The following is a 5,028-nucleotide window of genomic DNA, read 5'->3' on the forward strand; positions in this document are numbered from 1 at the left end:
ATTTTCCTGATGATTAAGGATGTTGAACATTTTTTTTTAGGTGCTTCTCAGCCATTCAGTATTCCTCAGTTGAGAATTATTTATTTACCTCTGTACCCTACCATTTTTGAATAGGGTTATTTTTTTTCTGGAGTCCAACTTTTTGAGTTTTATATATACATATATATGGGCTATTAGTCCCCTATAGGATTTGGGATTGGTAAAGATCTTTTCCAAATCTGCTGGTGGCCTTTTTTTCTTTTTGACAATGTACTTTGCCTTACAGAAGCTTTGCAATTTTATGAGGTTTCATTTTTAGATTCTTGATTTTACAGCACAAGCCATTGCTGTTCTATTCAGGAATATTCCCCCTGTGTCCATATCTTCAAGACTCTTCCCCACTTATTCCTCTATAAGTTTCACTGTTTATGGTTTTATGTGGAGTTCCTTGATCCACTTAGACTTGAGCTTTGTACAAGGAGATAAGAATGGATCAGTTCTCATTCTTCTACATGATAACCACCACTTGTGCCAGCACCATTTGTTGAAGATGCTGTCTGCTTTCCACTGGATGGTTTTAGCTCCCTTGTCAAATATCAAGTCACTATTGGTTTGTGGGCTCATTTCTGAGTCTTCAGTTCTATTGCATTGATCTACCTGTCTGTCACTATACCAGTACCATGCAGTTTTTATCACAATTGTTCTGTAGTACGTCTTTGAGGTCAGGCATGGTGATTCCACCAGAGGTTCTTTGATTGTTGAGAATAGTTTTTGCTATCCTAGATATTTTCTTATTCCAGATGAATTTGCAAATTGCCCTTTCTAACTCTGTGAAGAATTGGGTTGGAATTTTGATGGGGATTGCATTAAATCTGTAGATAGCTTTCATCAAGATATCTATTTTTACTATATTGATCCTGCCAATCCATGAGCATGAGAGACCCTTCCATCTTCTGAGATCTCCTTTGATTTCTTTCTTCAGAGACTTGAAGTTATTGTCATACAGATCTTTCACTTCCTTAGTTAGAGTCACGCCAAGATATTTTTTTATTATTTGTGACTATTATGAAGGGTGATATTTCCCTAATTTCTTTCTCAGCCTGTTCATCCTTTGTGTAGAGAATGGCCACTGATTTGTTTGAGTTAAGTTTATATCCAGCTACTTCACTGAAGTTGTTTATCAGGTTTAGGAGTTCTGTGTTGGGATTTTAGGGTCACTTATATGTACTATCAAATAATCTGAAAATAGTGATATCTTGACTTCTTCCTTTCCAATTTTTATCCCCTTGATCTCCTTTTGTTGTCTAATTGCTCTGGCTAGGACTTCAAGTACTATGCTGAATTGGTAGGGAGAAAGTTGACAACCTTGTCTAGCTCCTGATTTTAATGAGATTGCTTCAAGTTTCTCTCCATTTACTTTGATGCTGGCTACTGGTTTGCTGTAGATTGCTTTTATTATGTTTTGGTATGGGCCTTGAATTCCTGTTCTTTCCAAGACTTTTATCATGATTGGGTGTTGGATGTTGTCAAATGCTTTCTCAGGATCTAAGGAGATGATCATGTGGTTTTTGTCTTTGAGTTTGTTTATATAGTGGATTACATTGATGGATTTCCATATATTAAACTATCCCTGCATCCCTGGGATGAAGCCTCTTTGATCATAATGAATGATCATTTTGATGTGTTCTTGGATTTGGTTAGCAAGAATTTTATTGAGTATTTTTGCATCATTATTCACAAGGGAAATTGGTCTGAAGCTTTCTTTCTTTGTTGAGTCTTTGTGTGGTTTAGGTATCAGAGTAATTGTGGCTTCATAGAATGAATTGGGTAGAGTACCTTCTGCTTCTATTTTGTGGAATAGTTTGAGGAGAATTAGAATTAGGTCTTCTTTGAAGGTCTGATAGAACTCTTTACTAAATCCATCTGGTCCTGGGCTTTTTTTGGTTGGGAGACTATTAATGACTGCTTCTATTTCTCTGGGGGACATGGGACTGTTTAGATTATTACTCTGATCTTGATTTAACTTTGGTACCTGGTATCTGTCTAGTAAATTGTCCATTTCTTCCAGGTTTTCCACTTATGATGTGTATAGGCTTTTGTAGTAGGATGTGTTGATTTTTTTGGATTTCCTCAGATTCTATTGTTATGTCTCCGTCTTCATTTTTGACTTTGTTAATTAGGATACTGTCCCTGTGCCCTCTACTTAATCTGGCTAAGGGTTTATCTCTCTTGTTGATTTTCTCAAAGAACCAGTTCCTGGTTTGGTTGATTTTTTGTATAGTTTTGTTTGTTTGTTTGTTTTTATTTGGTTGATTTCAACCCTGAGTTTGTTTATTTCCTGCTGTATCCTCCTCTTGGGTGAATTTGCTTTCTTCCTTTCTAGAGTTTTTAGGTGTGCTTTCAATCTGTTAGTGTTGGCTCTCTCCTGTTTTTTTTTTTTTTTTTTTTTTTTTGCGGCACTCAGAGCTATGAGTTCTCCTTTAGAACTGCTTTCATTGTTTCCCATAAGTTTGAGTATGTTGTGCTTCATTTTCATTAAACTCTAAAATTTTTTCTTTATTTCTTCCTTGACCAAGGTATCATTGAGTAGAGTGTTGTTCAGCTTCCACCTATATGTTGGCTTTATATTATTTATGTTGTTATTGGATATCAGCCTTAGTCTGTGGTGATCTGATAGGATGCATGGAATAATTTCAATATTTTAGTGTCTGTTGAGACCTGTTTTGTGACCAATTATATGGTCAGTTTTTGAGAAGGTATCATGTGGTGCTGAGAAGAAGGTGTATCCTTTTGTTTTAGGATTAAATGTTCTATAGATATTTGTTAAATCAATTTGGTTCATAACTTCTGTTAGTTTCACTGTGTCTCTGTCTAGTTTCTGTTTCCAGGATCTGTCCATTGATGAGAGTAGGGTTTTGAAGTCTCCCACTATTATTGTGTGAGGTGCAATGCGTGCTTTGAGTTTTAGTAAAGTTTCTTTAATGGATGTGGATGCTAGCAAGGCAGTGGTGGCTCATACATTTAATCCTAGCATTTGGGAGGCAGATGCAGACAGATTTCTGATTTCGAGTCCAGTCTGTTCTAACAGGACAGCCAAGACTACACAGAGAAACCCTGTCTTGGAAAACAAACAAACAAAAACCACAACAACAAAAACCACCACCAACAACAACAACTAAAAACCCTGAAAAATCAAAACCCAAAACCAAAACCAAACAAACCAAAATGAATGTGGATGCTCTTTCATTTGGAGTATAGATGTTCAGAATTGAGAGTTCATCTTGGTAGATTTTACCTTTGATGAGTATGAAGTGCCCCTCCTTGTCTTTTTTGATAACTTTGGATTGTAAGTCAATTTTATTTGATATTAAAATGGGTACTCCAGCTTGTTTCTTCAGACCGTTTGCTTGGAAAATTGTTTTCCAGTTTTTTACTCTGAAGTAGTGTCTGTCTTTGTCTCTGAGGTGGGTTTCCTGTATGCAGCAAAATGTTGGATTCTGTTTATGTAGCAGTGTTATTCTTTGTCTTTTATTGGGGAATTGATTCCATTGATATTAAGAGATATTAAAGAAAAGTAATTGGTACTTCCTGTTATTTTTGTTGTTAGAGTTGGGAATCTGTTCTTGTGGCTATCTTCTTTTAGTTTTGTTGAAGGATTACTTTCTTGCTTTTTCTAGGACATAATTTCCCTCCTTGTGTTGAAGTGTTCCCTTTATTATTCTTTGAAGGGCTTGATTTGTGGAAAGATATTGTGTGAATTTGCTTTTGTCATGTAATACTTTGGTTTCTCCATCTATGATATTTGAGAGTTTTGTTGGATGACAGCCTGCTCTGACATTTCTGTTCTCTTAGGGTCTGTATAATATCTGTCCAGGACCTTCTAGCTTTCATAGTCTCTGGTGAGAAGTCTGATGTAATTCTAATAGGTCTGCCTTTACATGCTACTTGACCTTTCCCCTGTTCTGCTTTTAATATTCTATCTTTATTTAGGACATTTGTTGTTCTGATTATTATGTGTCAGGAGTAATTTCTTTTCTGGTCCAGTCTATTTGGAGTTCTGTAGGCTTCTTTTATGTTCATGAGGTATGTCTTTCTTTAGGTTTGGCAATTTTTCTTCTATAAATTTGTTGAAGACATTTGCTTCCCCTTTAAGTTGAAAATCTTCATTCTCATCTTTACCTATTATTCTTAGGCTTAGTCTTCTCATTGTGTTCTGGATTTCCTGGATGTTTTGAATTAGGATCTTTTTGCATTTTGCATTTTCCTTGATTGTTGTGTCCATGTTTTCTATGGAACCTTCTGCACCTGAGATTCTCTCTTCCATCTCTTGTATTCAGTTGCTGATGCTTGCATCTATGGCTCCTGATTTCTTTCTTAGGATTTCTATTTCCAGAATTGTTTCCCTATGCGTTTTCTTCATTGTTTCTACTTCCATCTTGATATTGTATGGTTTTGTTCAATTCCTTCATCTGTTTGGTTGTGTTTCCGTGTAATTCTTTAAGGGATTTTTGTTTCCTCTTTAAGGACTTCTACCTGTTTATCTGTATTCTCCTGTATTTCTTTAAGGGAGTTATTAATGTCCTTCTTAAAATCCTCTACTAGCATCATGGGATGAGATTTTAAATCTGGATCTTGCTTTTCGGGTTGTTGGGGCATCCAGGCCTCACTGTAGTGGGAGTACTGGCTTCTAATGATGCTGAGTGGTCTTGGTTTCTGTTGGTTAGATTCTTACATTTGCCTTTCACCATAGTAACCTCTGGTGTTAGATGTTCTAGCTGTCTCTGTTTGGAGCTTGTTCTTCCTGTGAGTCTGTTACCTTCTGTCAGCACTCCTGGGAGACCAGCTCTCTCCTGAGTTCCTGTTTCAGAGCACTCCCTGTAGGCCAATTCTCCTCTCGCAGGAAAGGTGCACAGAGGACTGAGAATCAGCTCCACCTCCTGGCTGAAGATGAAAACCTAAAGGGTGTGTTGGGGTGCCCTGGACTGGGCGAAGTGGGAGTGCTGGGTTCTGATGATGGTGAGTGGTCTTGGTTTCTGTTAGTAAGATTCT

The sequence above is a fragment of the Mus caroli genome, chromosome 10 (assembly GCF_900094665.2).
Source record: "Mus caroli chromosome 10, CAROLI_EIJ_v1.1, whole genome shotgun sequence".
Classification (NCBI taxonomy): Eukaryota; Metazoa; Chordata; class Mammalia; order Rodentia; family Muridae; genus Mus; species Mus caroli.